We start from the raw sequence: 15,127 nt of genomic DNA on the forward strand, positions 1-15,127 counted from the left end.
AATGGTTAACTTTATTAAAGCAAGGCCCCTGAACTTTCGTATTTTCTGCACCTTACAAAGATATGGGCAGCGACCATGTAACACTTCTACAACATACAGAAGTGTGCTGGTTATCAAGGGGCAAAGTATAAACATGTTTTAATTGAGATCTTAAAGTTCTCTTTTACTGACCATACTTTTCACTTGTCTTAACGCTTGCATGACGACTAGTTTCTCACACGACTGGCCTATCTGGGTGATGTTTTTTCTCGCCTGAATGATCTGAATCTAGGATTACAGGGACTCTCCGCAACTATATTCAATGTGCGGGACAAAATTGAGTCTATGATGAAGAAGTTGGCACTCTTCTCTGTCTGCATTAACAAGGACAACACACAGGTCTTTCCATCATTGTATGATTTTGTGTGCAAATTAACTCAAAGCTTACGGGCAATGTCAAATGTGGCATAGCGAAGCACCCGAGTGAATTGGGTGCGCAATTACGCAGGTACTTTCCAAAAATGACGACAAACAACTGGATTCGGTATACCTTTCATGCCCTGCCTCCAGTCCACTTATCAATATCTGAACAAGAGAGCCTCATCGAAATTGCAACAAGCGGTTCTGTGAAAATTGAATTTAAAAATCAGAAGCCACTGCCAGATTTCTGGATTGGGCTGCGATCACGCTGTTAAGACATGGATGCCCTTTGCAACCACGTACCTATGAGAGAGTGGATTCTCGGACCTAGCATGAACTAAATACAGGCACCGACTGTGTGGTGCGCGTTTGGCCAGTAACCGAAAGGTTGCTAGATCGAATCCCCGAGCTGACAAGGTAAAAATCTGTCATTCTGCCACTGAACAAGGCAGTTAACCCACTGTTCCTAGGCCATCATTGTAAATATTAATTCACTCTTAACCTCTCTGGGGTAGGGGGCTGTATTTTGACATCCGGATGAAAAGCGTGCCCAGAGTAAATTGCCTACTCAGGCCCAGAAGCTAGGATATGCATATAATTGGTCGATTTGGATAGAAAACTCTAAAGTTTTTAAAACTGTTAAAACGTCTGAGAGTATAACAGAACTGATATGGCAGGCAAAAACCGAGGACAAACCATCCCCCAAAAAAATTTATTATATCGCTATTTCTGACGTTCGTGGCACACCTGCCTGGTTGAAAAATGTTTTTCATGCTTTTGAATGCAGGGCGCTGTCCTCAGATAATTGCATGGTGTGCTTTCGCCGTAAAGCCTTTTTAAAATCTGACACAGCAGCTGGATTAACCTGTAGTGACGCCCAGCCCGTGAACGGGAACGTTATCATCTGACACTAATTAGCATAACGCAACGGACATAAATCTTCCTAGAAAATATTCCTATTCATGAAATTCACAAGTGAAATATTGGAACACAGCTTAGCTTTTTGTTAATCACCCTGTCATCTCAGATTTTCAAAATATGCTTTACAGCCAACGCTAGACAAGCATTTGTGTAAGTTTATCATAGCATTATGCCTTGCTAACAGCAGGCAAACTTGTCACGGAAATCAGAAAAGCAATCAAATTAAATAGTTTACCTTTGATGAACTTCGGATGTTTTCACTCACGACACTCCCAGGTAGACAGCCAAAGTTAATTTTTTCCAAAAATATTATTTTTGTAGGCGAAATAGCTCCGTTTGTTCTTCACGGTTGGCTGAGAAATCGCCCGGAAATTGCAGTCACCACAATGCCGAAAAATATTCCAAATTAGCTCCATAATATCGACAGAAACATGGCAAACGTTGTTTAGAATCCATCCTCAAGGTGTTTTTCTAATATCTATTCGATAATATATCCGTCGGGACAATTCCTTTTCTCTAAGACCGATTGGAGTAATGGCTACCTCTGCACTTTACGTGAGAATCTCTCGGAGCCACCATGTGACCACTTACACAATGTGTCCCCATACGGCTAATCTTCAACAGAAATGCGTAAAACTACGTCACAATGCTGTAGACACCGTGGGGAATACATAGAAAGCGTAAGCTCGTTGATGGTACATTCACAGCCATATAGGGAGTCATTGGAACGCAGCACTTTCAAAACCTGGGGCACTTCCGGATTGGATTTCTCTCAGGCTTTCGCCTGCAACATCAGTTCTGTTATACACAGACAATATCTTTACAGTTTGAAACGTTAGTGTTTTCTATCCAAAGCTGTCAATTATATGCATATTCTAGCATCTTCTCCTGACAAAATATCCCGTTTAAAACGGGAAAGTTTTTTTTCCAAAAATGAAAATACTGACCCCTAACAGCAAGAGGTTAACAATAAGTTAAGCTTTATTTTGATGTATGACACTTGTATTTTCATGAATGTTAAATATTTCTATAATTTGAATTTCACACACTGCAATTTCACCGGAAGTTGTCGAGATGGGACGGTAGCATCCCACCTGCCCGTGAGAAGTTAACTGACTTGCCGAGTTAAATAAAGGTTAAATAAATCAAATGTAGTGCTGAGTACCAGGCAGTTAGCAAGTTTGGTAGGCTAATAATGACCATCAGCAGCATCAGCTCTTGGAGAAGCCCAATTACGATGACTAAACAGTGAAGTGGAATTTGACTGCAGTCATGACTCGTGACCGCCGTTGTGGCGGTTATACGGTCACCTAAACAGCGCTACCCATAATTAAGCATTTCACTGTTAGTCTACACCTGTTGTTTATAATGCATGTGACAAGTAACTGTAGTGATGCATTCGAGACATCACATTTTGTTGGTTAGCAGTGAATTTGCCATATTAGTATAGATGTGTCAGGAGTCAAAACAAGGTATCAATAAGATTCAATGAGCTGAAACAAGCCACCTACGATTCCCAACATAGAAACTTCTTGTCATTGTTGCCAGTTATCGGACCGTCCAGAATCATAACACAGACTTCTGCCCCATCGTTTGGGACGTTGTCAGCTAACAAGTCTATAAACCACACGCAGCAGACCAACGAGGTTTAATCACAACTTTCAATCCAGAGGACCTGCATGCATGAGAATAGAGGAGTTCCCAGCAGAAGATGATTTTAACCAGAAGGCAGCTTGAATGGATGGGGATGACGGCGTTAAAGGGGAAATGTGCCTTCAGTCAGGCGGATGAGTCGAAACAACTCAATGCGGTCACATGAAACATTACCTTTACAATAAGGAAATCCAGAGCATTCCATGGCTCAGGACATCCTGCCTTTTGCTCTTAAAACTGCTCAGACCTGGTGGGGGTTAGGTCAGTGGGGAGCAGAATTTTGAAGAGAGAAATAAACCATAGAGCAGACTATTTACAGTTAGAGGCCTCTGGAGCTGACAACTGTTCAATCTACATCCCATCGAAACATGTCTACATTCTGTAATGCTGCATCCCTCCTGAATAAGCCCGAGCAAAGAGGGGGGGGGGGGGGGGGGGTGGGGGGGGGGTATTCTTCTCTCAAGACGTGGGCAAGAATAGGGGAGGCATGGAGGGAGCAGCTGTGAGCGTCAAGTGGCAGAACTCAAGAGGTGAATGGGAAGTTGTGGCAAGGAGGCAGACAGAGGGGATATTGTGCGGGAGCACTCATGTGGGCCTCTGCTCTAAAAACACATGACTCCATTGTGGCACCAGAATAGCCACTAACTTCTCCCTCCCCCCTTGCTAAAGCCCTCCCATACTCCCTCACTCCTACTCCTAGTAGACAATGCTCTGAAGACAGGAGCTTAAGGTCAAGTACTAAACCCGGACCACACCCCATCAGACTAAACCATGTGTTCAACCGGGATTGCCATAAAATAGCATGTTGATATAAGGAGCTTGTCTGTTACCAAGGAGGGCTTGTGTAATCTCTTCCTATAGGGCAGTGGAGCAGTCTTCACTGTGGCGTGCCCCTGGTGATGTTTGGGTGCCCTGTCGGGTTCCTGCACTAAAAAGGTGCGACTACAACCATTTTAGAAAGGATAACTCCTTTCTCACCTTGAAAATCCACAGATGGTCAGTAAAGTGACAAACTATGATCTAAACGGCTTCAGGCACATTGTTTTGGTAAGTCAGTTAATTTTGCTGAACTAGAATGCCATCTCAAAACCACAATGTTGCCCCGAACCATAAAATGTGGTCTAGGCCTACAGCCTAGGCCTGCTGACAGTGCCACTTCCATATGGATCCTTTTTTTAAATTGATTTTAACTGACTTGCCTAGTTAAATAAAGGTAAGAACAAATTCTTAATGACGGCCTAGGAACGAACAGTGGGTTAACTGCCTTGCTCATGGGCAGAACAGATTTTTACCTTGTCAGCTCGAGGACTCGATCTTGCAACTAGGCTACCGGCCGCCCCAAATGGCCTTAGAATGTCTTATATTAACATTCAGCAAGATAGAATCTTCCACGAAAACATAACATACATTTGGAGACATTCAGCCGTGAACAGACAGACTTGGACAAAGGTAAAAATAGATTACAAGCAAACGCAACCAGGTGAACCCGGGCAATACTAAACACTGAGTCTAGGTCTTCTGTTCTTTCCCACCCATCACTCACCATAATCGTTAAGGCATCCCTCACTACGCAGCCAGCTCGAGCTGCAGCCTGGAACATATACCGAGTTCAGTTCAGTCACACTGACTGCCGTTGCTGGACTAGCTGGCACATTCAATGGGAATCATTCGTCACTATTATTGCCTCGCCTGGCTGATTTATTTATTTTTTCAAAAATGTCCCTCCTTTGCGCCTGTCCCGTCATTAATCGTCCAGTCAAAATGGTGGGTGGGAGCTCCATTATGAACGGGTCTCTTTAGCCTCGTGTTATTTTCTCTCAGTGTTCTCTCGTACACAGTGTTTATTTACTGGGCCTTGGTCTCCAGAGGAACCTTGGAACTGTGGCACTGGAACAGGCCACTGATATTCATCATCACCATCATGAGGAGCAGCGGGGGAATTCACATCACTTCATAGACGTAACTTTTCACATCGCAACCAATTCAATTAACTTAGCCATGGACATATTATAGCAATTCTAAAGTTTATGAAGCATCAATATCAGGCTAATGTTCTAAAACAGGAAACCAAAGCGCACCCAGGACCTGTACTGCTAGTCAGAGGAAATGGAGAAAAAAGGGTGGCCTTGACCGATCGTTGCGATTCTGGAGTAGCCAGGTTTAAGGTGGATGCTAGGACTGGGTCTGGTGCAGGGGAGTGCCTGTCATGTCTCTGGGCCTGGCTCACTGACCACAAAGGATAGAGGGGGAATGCATTACTTCTCACCAGGGCAAACAACCAGTCATCCTGTCCACACCACACACACGGCCAGACAGCGCTCTTCCTGAGAGAGCTAAGCTCAGGGACCGAACCGCTAGTGGGTGGGTGTAGAGCCATGGTCCAATAGTCTCTACTTGACCTGGGATACTAATTTTACAGTATATTATTTATAATGTAGAATGGCCTAGTCTACAGGAATAGAATATTTAAAAACACTACCAGTACCCGTTTGGGTACCTCCCTCCCTGTCTGGACAAGACAACCAAGGAAAATGTCTACAGGGGCTGCCCCTAAACCTGTGATGTGGTCTTTGAAAGTGCATATTAAGATGTTGTCTAAGCCTACGCCATCTTCTGGGATAGCTCTTTGACGTGCATGATGCGACAAGTGGCTTTTAAATGCAGTCACCTGTCCATGACTCACACACTTCACACGTCACTCTGCTAGAAAATTGTTGCATTTTGTGGATGAACATTAAGCTACACTAAAACTCCAGCTAAACACCTAGTTCAGTCTTTGATCATTCATCATCATGACGTCATTATGTTTTACTTCATTATGTGCATGTTATTTTATGATGGCCTGAATGAAGGCTCAGCACAACAGCCCCAAACAAATATATCCCTTCAAATTGACAGTCTTGCTTTTTCACTTATACACTGCAATTGCATCTATTTATAAACTCGCAATAAATTCAGATTGCCCACATTGAGAGAGCAGAGTTGCCAGCAGGATTGTGGAGTGCCGTCCAAGTTCTGTCTCCAGCTTAAGCGTTTTCCATACGTTTAAAAAGTACCAAAAAAAACACGTTGTCGCCAAATCCGCACCACATAGCTTGGTTAGCTGCTCACTGCAGAATTCAAAGCGCTTTCTTCTTTCTCCCCACAAAACGACACACCCAGGAGCATTCCTGTCAATATACTGCAGGCAAGGCTCCTCTGGATTAGAGGCCCGCTCTGACCAAAATCTCAGCCAATCACAGACAGAGACACAGAGGACCTGGGCCCAACACCTGCAAGGACAACTCCATATTCTAGCCTATATTGGACAAACTTTTCAGAAATTACCAGTTCAAGGCAACCTGCTGAGCTTATAAGAACCAATGGCTTAGTGTTCAAATAAACAAAAAAAACTGCTGGTACAAACTCCTATACTGTACTTGGAATTAATGCAAATATAAATTGGGACAGATGTTCTTAAAGGAGTGCATTACTGTAATATGCCTACATAATGACAACTTGTCACCTTTTTTGAACACTAGCCTATGGACAGTGAATGAGTTACTTGGTAAGGGAACTGAAATGTTTTTATTTAACCTTTATTTAAACTAGGCAAGTCATTTAAGAACAAATTCTTATTTACAATGAAAGCCTAAAGGTAAACTACACTAACAAAGGATCACTCCTCCCTGCCCATCCCAGTATTCTTCAACAGGAGACAGGAAGAAAACAGCCTCCCTGAAAAACACAAAGACAGGCCTCTACGTGTCCACGACCTTCATGCCAAGAAATGTCCTCAGCAATATTATCACATAGTAACTTAAGGCTGATTCATTCTCATTTATCTAGTGACTTAACAGTTCCATTAGATTTAGATGTCATTTCAAAGTAAAGTCACAACTTGGCCTAGCCTATTTATTACAGAACTGTCATTTCAAGGCAGCAGCTCCTCTCCAAGTCAGGGTTCCAAACAAACTTTTTCCAGTTGATGGCACCAGCTCTTGATCTGGTCATACCGATTTTTTGACACTGTGCAACGATAATGACCTGTGTCCCATAAATGTACCTGCATTCTATACAGAACCAGGCTAATAATGACTAGCCATCTTCTAAATTAGCATGCCCTTGCAGGGCTTGACATTCAGGTACATTTGCCAGTGCCAACTGAAAGCTACTAGCCCAAATGACAAGAATACTGGCCCGGGAAAGCATAATTTAAATGCTTCTACAAAAGTATAGTGAAAGAGAGCTCTATTTCATTGTTAATACATTTGCAAACATCTCTAAAAATATGTTTTCACTTTTTCATTCTGGGGTATTGTGTAGATGGGTGACAAAATCAATTTTGAATTCAGACTAACAACAAAATGTGGAATAAGTCCACAGGTATGAATACTTTCTGAAGGCACTGTACATATGGGTAGGGGCAAAGTGACTAAGCTACAGGATAGATAATAAGCAGTAGCATCAGCATATGTGACGAGTCAGAAGAGTTAGTCCAGGGGGGGGGTGTCAATGCAGATCATCCGGCTAGGTATTTGGTTAACTATTTAGCAGTATTATGACTTGGGTGTAGAAGCTGTTCAGGGTCCTGTTGGTTCCATACTTGGAGCATCAGTTATGCTTGCCGTGCGGTAGCAGAGAGGACAGTATGACTTCGGTGGAGTCGGACAATTTTTAGGTCCTTCCTCTGACGTGTGAGGTATATACATACAATTTTTTTTTTTTTTTTTTTATTAACTCGGCAAGTGATTTAAGAACAAATTCTTATTTACATTGACGGCCTACCCCGGCCAAACCCTAACAACCCTGGGCCAAATGTGTGCCGCCCTATGGGACTCCTAATCACGTCCGGTTGTGATACAGCCTGGAATCAAACCAGGGTCTGTAGTGACTGAGATGCAGTGCCTTAGATGACTGTGCCACTCAGGAGCCCCAAACAGAGCGCCCAATGTGGCGCACGAATCCACGACCCTGAGATTTAGAGTCTCATGTTCTACCAGTTGAGCTAGCTAGGCAAAGGATGGCAGGGAGCTCGCCGACAGTGACGTACTGGGCCGTACACACCACCTTCAACCACCAGCCAGTCAATATGTTCTCAATGGTGCATCTGTGAAACTGAAGATCTGAAGGCCCATGCAAATTATTGTTCCAGGTATCAGAGTTTAAATCAGATTCACTCACAAATAAAAAAAAACACACATTTTTGCATAGCAATATGTAACTCAGCAAAAAAACACAAAAAAGTTCACTGTCAACTGCATTTATTTTCAGCAAACTTAACATGTGTAACTATTTGTACGAACATAAGATTCAACAACTGAGACAAACTGAACGAGTTCCACAGACATGTGACTAACAGAAATTTAATAATGTGTCCCTGAACAAAGGGGGGGACAAAATCAAAAGTAACAGTCAGTATCTGGTGTGGCCACTAAATGCATTAAGTACTGCAGTGCATCTCCTCATGGACTGCACCAGGTTTGCCAGTTCTTGCTGTGAGATGTTACCCTACTCTTCCACCAAGGCACCTGCAAGTTCCCAGACATTTGAGGGGAATGGCCCTAGCCCTCACCCTCCGATCCAACAGGTCCCAGACGTGTTCAATGGGCTCGTCGCTGGCCATGGTAGAACACTGACATTCCTGTCTTGCAGGAAATCACGCACAGAACAAGCAGTATAGCATTGTCATGCTGGAGGGTCATGTCAGGATGAGCCTGCAGGAAGGGTACCACGAGGGAGGAGGATGTCTTCCCTGTAACACAGTGTTGAGATGACATTGCAGGCAGGCAAACAAGTGCAGTCCGATGATGCTGTGACACACCGCCCCAGACCATGACGGACCCTCCACCTCCAAATTGATCCAGAGTACAGGCCTCAGTGTAACGCTCATTCCTTCGACGATAAACGCGAATCCGACCATCACCCCTGGTGAGACAAACTGCGACTCGTTGAGTCATTTTTTGCCAGTCCTGTCTGGTCCAGCAACGGTGGGTTTGTGCCCATAGGTGACATTGTTGCCGGTGATGTCTGGTGAGGACCTGCCTTACAACTGGCCTACAAGCCCTCAGTCCAGCCTCTCTCGGCCTATTGTGGACAGGCTGAGCACTGATGGAGGGAATTGTACGTTCCTGGTGTAACTCGGGCAGTTGTTGTTGCCATCCTGTACCTGTCCCGCAGTTGTGATGTTCAGATGTACCGATCCTGTGCAAGTGTTGTTACACGTGGTCTGCCACTGCGAGGACGATCAGCTGTCCATCCTGTCTCGCTGTCGCGCCGTCTTAGGCGTCTCACAGTACGGACATTGTAATTTATTGCCCTGACCACATCATGCCTCCTTGCAGCATGCCTAAGGCACGTTCACGCAGATGAGCAGGGACCCTGGGCATCTTTCTTTTGGTGTTTTTCCAGAGTCAGTAGAAAGGCCTCTTTAGTGTCCTAAGTTTTCATAACTGTGACCTTAATTGCCTACCATCTGTAAGCTGTTAGTGTCTTAATGACCATTCCACAGGTGCATGTCCATTAATTATTTATGGTTCATTGAACAAGCATGGGAAACAGTGTTTAAACCATTTACAAATGAACATCTGTGAAGTTGTTTGGATTTTTACGAATGATCTTTGAAAGACAGGGTCCTGAAAAAGTGACGTTTATTTTTTGCTGAGAGAGAGAGAGAGATATATATATATATTCACAATGTAATGGCAGAGTTTACAACATTTAATTGGGAAAGTTTTGGTAAAGCCTTTAGAAATGTTTTATTTAAACAGTTCATGACTGAATTGTCCATCGCAAAGATTTAAATATGACTTCAGAACAAACTTTTATACCTGGTTTGCATACCCATTGCTGTTTTAATAAATCTTGATAAAAAAATTTAAAAAGCAAATTGTAAACTAAAAAACAAATGTGACCAATGAAAACAATAGCGCTAGCGACCAATTTTAAATTGATGTCGCATCGCCATGTCAAAGGGTCTACTGGGTCGCAGTCTCGAATCCTGCAATTGTGTGAGTTGAAGTCCTTTCATCTTCTAAAATAATTTCAATGCCACCGAATAACTGCTGAGACTGTTGTATAGTATCATGCGAGGGCAGGTGGCTTTGACTACCTCTACAGGTAGACCAGGCAGCATATAAACAGACTGGGGGAGCTGGGAGACTCATTAGTGTTTCTAACAAGAACGACAGATCTAGGATCAGATTCCCAAATCATATTCTTTACCATTTGGAGGATAAAAATAAAAAAAATCTGACCATGGAAGTGCAGAGGGACTGTTCAGGGTTTGTTACAGAGAACACTGCAATGCCAGCACTGGGATACACATCCTTCTCCACACTCCAAGTCCAAACATGGATACCTATTAAACCAGAATGGTTTCAAATCTATGAAGTCACATACAAAAAGTGAATGTGTCATGCATAGGCCTACTTAATTATAAACGATGCAAAAATATAAAATGCAACAGGCAGCTATTTTACTGTGTTACAGTTCAAAAGGAAATCAGTCAATTGAAATAAATTCATTATGCCCTAGTCTATGGATTTCACATGACTGGGCAAGGGTGCAGCCATGGGTGGGCCTGTCTCCCTTGTGGGTGGGCCTATGCCCTCCCAGGCCCACCCATGGCTGCGCCACTGCCTAGTCATGTGAAATCCATAGATTAGGGCCTAATGATTGAGGCCTGTTGGACGTACTGCCAAATTCTCTAAAATGACGTTGGAGGCAGCTTATGGTAGAGAAATGAACATTGAATAGCAGCTCTGGTGGACATTCTTGCAGTCAGCATGCCAAGTGCACACTCCCTCAACTTGGGACATCTGTGGCATTGTGTTGTGTGACAGAACTGCTCATTTTAGAGTGGCCTTTTACTCTACCCAGCACAACGTGCACCTGTGTAATGATCATGCTGTTTAATCAGCTTCTTGATATGCCACTCCTGTTAGGTGGATGGATTATCTTGGCAAAGGAGAAATATTCACTAACAGGGATTTAAACAAATTTGTGCACAAAATCAGAAAGAAATAAGCTTTCTGTGCACATGGAATATTTCTGGGATTTTTTATTTCAGCTCATGAAACCAACACTTTCCATGTTGTGTTTATATTTTTGTTCAGTATACTTTCTCTGACCTAATTTCGCAAAGTAGCCATGAGTCATCATTGCTTAGGGCCTGCGTGGAAAAATGAGGGTGACTTCAAGTTATTCGAGAAACTCAGAACGACACAGTCAGGAACAGGCTTGGGAGATAAGATGGCTAGAGATGGTTCCCAGACAGCTTTCATCTCTTCACTAAACGCACCCACCCATATACATCACTTTGCTTAACCACTTCTGAGAGTCATCATCTAAAAATAAGAAACACATTTCCGCACAATTAAAAACACAATAGGCCTACACCATACAGTCAATGGCTTACACTCAAGCCTCCGACATACACAGAGTACACCAAACATTAGGAACGCCATCCTAATATTGAGTTGCGTGCCCCTCCCCCTCGGAACAGCCTCAATTCGTTGGGCCATGGACTACAGGGTGTAAAAAAAAAAGTTCCACAGGGATGCTGGCCCATGATGACTTCAATGCTTCCCACAGTTGTGCCTAGTTAACTGGATGGCCTTTGGGTGGTGGACCATTCTTGTTACACACAGGAAACTGTTGCGCATGAAAAACCCTGCAGTGTTGCAGTTCTTGACACAAACCGCTGTCCCTAGCACCTACTACCATACACTGTTCAAAGGCACTTAAATATTTTGTCTTGTCCATTCACCCTCTGAATGACACACATACACAATCAATGTCTCAATTGTCTCAAGGCTTAAATTATTATTTAACCTGTCACCTTCCCTTAATTGAAGTGGATTAAACAAGTGACATCAATAAGGGATCATAGCTGTCAGTATCATGGAAAGAGCAGGTGTTCTTAATGTTTTGTACACTCATTGTAAAGTAGCATCATTCGTTAAGGCTATAGTATGAGACTAAGAAATGTAGGGCCTAGGAAATAACCTAATTAAAAAATTGTAAACATTTAATGCAGTTGTGTAACATGCTGTGTGCTTGATAAGACATAAAACAGGGAACAACAACAGTTCCTGTATTAAAGTGCTAGACCTACAGGTTTAGTTTTGGTGAATTAATCAAACTGATGAGACTTCTCTGAAAAGAGCTTTCCATCTGCTTAGTTGCTTATGCAAAAGCAATGTTGCCTGTGCAAATAGGAAAAAGGATTGTGGATGAAGTCAACACAAGTGTGGATTTCTGTTAAGTTAGCCTATGTACTGAGTTAGCCTATGTACTGCAAATATTTTCTATCACATTAGCCTATCATCAGAGAGAATAGACTGCTTGTAAAATGAGGTATCAAAGCATTCCTTTATCAAAGTGTTGTAAATGGAGTGAATATCAAGACATATCTGGTTGATAAAGAAATTACGTTGATCATCTTTCCACCTACAGTTCCACTCAATTGCATCCGCCAGGCTGTTTAGGCCAATTAGAACTCCCGACTCCTAAAAATGGAACGTCACCCTGAGCTTTAAACCCTCCCACTTTTCCAACACCAGTAGCCTGACAACAGTAGGGCAATGGTGTATGAGCCAGGGGCCATATGGCCCTTAAGACAAACAAAAAAAAACTTTATGTGGATCCAGTGTGCTTTCTGCAGTGGATCCAGAAGAAAATTATTCAAATGAAACCCTGTCTTTCATATCTTTAACATTCCAAGGCATTTGAGTCAGCTATGAAACAAAGTCTCTATTTATTACATTGGTTTCCTGTTCCCCAATCAGGTTTACTAATCAGAGTTAGGGGTCGAAATGGTCGCTGTATCTTGTTCAGCACAGAACTCTTTCAAAGAAGTTGAAGCTGTAAGGGCCACTAAATGCAGACACATGGCAAACAGAGCAGCTTACAGAGGGAAGTGTAAATACATTATTTCATCAGAAGGAAATGACTTGCACATTACACACCCCCACTGGAATAACACCAAATAGCAAGTTCAAGAATGACAGACTTCAGCTAAACATACACCTAATTTCACTGTTGGGATCTTGCACCTTAAAAAGCACAAGAAAGACGATTGGCACTCCCCATCTCAGATTGTTCTGAAATCTTTTATGTTAGAAACAGATGAGATTAGTATTCCAGGAACATTATTTTGTTGAATTGAATTTGATCACTGATAATTCAGCTAATTGATTGCACACAAGTTGGCTATTTAAAATGTATAGGATTATTATATTAAAAATATAACCTAAAATCCAAGTTGGAGTAAACATTTTCTAACAATGAGTTAGACATGAGGAACCCAAAGAAATGGTCAAGACACCCACATCCCACCCCAACAACAAGTATATAGTATTAGTTCTCTATGTTTGACAAGTAGTATGGAGCTGGGGCTCTGAGTATTGTTTCTTCATCCTACGTAATGTATTTTCAGTGAATTTGGTGATGTTTTCCCCCCCCTGTCCAGAGAAATTAGTAATTGAAGTTGTTGGGTTTATGTCCCAGCTTACATCCTGATTTTACCAGGTTCTGACCACTAAATGGTGCTGTTCCAGGTGGGTTTTTTTTTAAAGAATCCCTCCTATTCATTGGATTTGGTCCACAAATGCAAAAAAAAAAAAAAAAAAGTGGTACCATGGTTGTCTTACTCATTAGAAAAAAAGTTTGGTCCAAATCATGTGTTGGGTACTATATTTATTTGAAATTATATGAATCTTAAAAAATGTAAATGGCCAATATGGGTGCAATCAATTACCTTAATTTCTCAGATATAATTATATTTCAACAAAATAATGTTTCCAGAATGCTTATCTTCTAACTGTTCTGAATTTGTTTCTGTAATAAGAGATGATGGGTGTCAGGGCTTGCTGAAATGACATGGAACGACCTTGTTCCTATTTGGTCTTTTTCTGTTTGTGATTAAGTTTTTCCACAGGTCATACATTAGTAATGTAGCTACAATGCTGTGGAGGATTTTGGCAGCAATGTGGTTGGGTGGAGGTGAAAGGACGTGGGACTGAATTACAGAGGAGAGAGTCCTCTAACTTTGAAGCTTGGCTACCCCACTCTTTTTTGCTCCAAGATGTGTCATAAAACGTATGTCAGCGACACTTGTATGTGTAAAGCTCAGACAATGAGCAAGAGCACTCGTTGTCACAATGCATAGAGGCAAATGGGTTTTGTTAAGTTCACTACCAACTTGTCTGGCTGCTTTTTTTGGACATTGGAATGATAATCAAAAGAGGAAGTAGACACTGAGGTAACTTGAATTATAGACATCAATGAACTGCAGTGAAATGTCTTATCACTATTGATTACTATAGCGACACTTCGTTCCCTAAAACTCCTACACCAAATGATTTGGATACGGCACAACAATTCTGTCTAGGGTCTGCTTCCCATATTTCATTGATTTGTTCATTGACAAACTTACGTTCAGAACAAGCATTGTTACTAGATAAACATACATTATCTTACCTTGTTCAGTTGTTTTTCTCATCGTCTAAGATGACTCATTTCCTTATTGTATTTCCCGCATACAACTGACGGATAATTTAAAAAGCTGCTTTTGTAGTTCCCTTGTTGATTAAATCAAGATTGGCTAACCAAATACATTCAGCTAACGTTAGCCTGTTAGCTAAGGACGTTGTCGTTCAGAATCAAGCAGTAAAATTACGCAATTAAATTAGCTAACAGTCAAAAACATAAGCAACCCGCAAAGTTATGTATCTACAAGGTGGTGTACCTGTTTGCTATTGCTATCTTACCCGAATATTAAAACCTGTCTTGTAGTAAAATACGTTGAATTGTACATCCTTTTCAAACCTACTTGCTGGTTTATCGAGCTGACTAATAACTGCTAGCCAGCTACTCTACTTCCTTTTTCTAGCAAAGTACTATTCTGCCAGCAGCACAAATGATAACGTCACTTTAGTTATGGCAATAAAAAAATATATAGATAAAAGCCCGCATTTCAACACATTCCAATATCATTAACTGATTACAAATATATATATATATATTTTTATCAGCAGACACTTTTATTGTGCCAACAAGAAATGTCGATGAGTAATTTATGAAAACAAATCCAAAATAAGGTTGACATTTTTTTAAAGACCAATAATGAAAAAATACAATGTTGACGCTGGCATGTTGAGAAAATTGGGCT

At 41.9% G+C, this 15,127-nt stretch overlaps 1 protein-coding gene across 9 annotated transcripts in view; it reads right to left on the reverse strand.

Annotated features, from left to right (window-relative positions):
• LOC110524184 (unconventional myosin-IXb) overlaps window positions 1–14,840 on the reverse strand; it is a 94,897-nt gene extending 80,057 nt beyond the window's left edge. For 7 of the 9 annotated variants that reach the window (XM_021603593.2, XM_021603589.2, XM_021603591.2 and 4 more), the window contains exon 1: window positions 14,437–14,837. The gene's annotated coding sequence lies outside the window, so the exon portion shown is untranslated. Of the gene's footprint in view, window positions 1–14,436 lie in introns of all 9 variants that reach the window. The other 2 variants (XM_021603586.2, XM_021603592.2) reach the window with 2 other exon arrangements.
• Between the last annotated feature and the right edge of the window lie 287 nt (window positions 14,841–15,127).

This window comes from Oncorhynchus mykiss, chromosome 5 (genome assembly GCF_013265735.2).
Source record: "Oncorhynchus mykiss isolate Arlee chromosome 5, USDA_OmykA_1.1, whole genome shotgun sequence".
Lineage (NCBI taxonomy): Eukaryota > Metazoa > Chordata > Actinopteri > Salmoniformes > Salmonidae > Oncorhynchus > Oncorhynchus mykiss.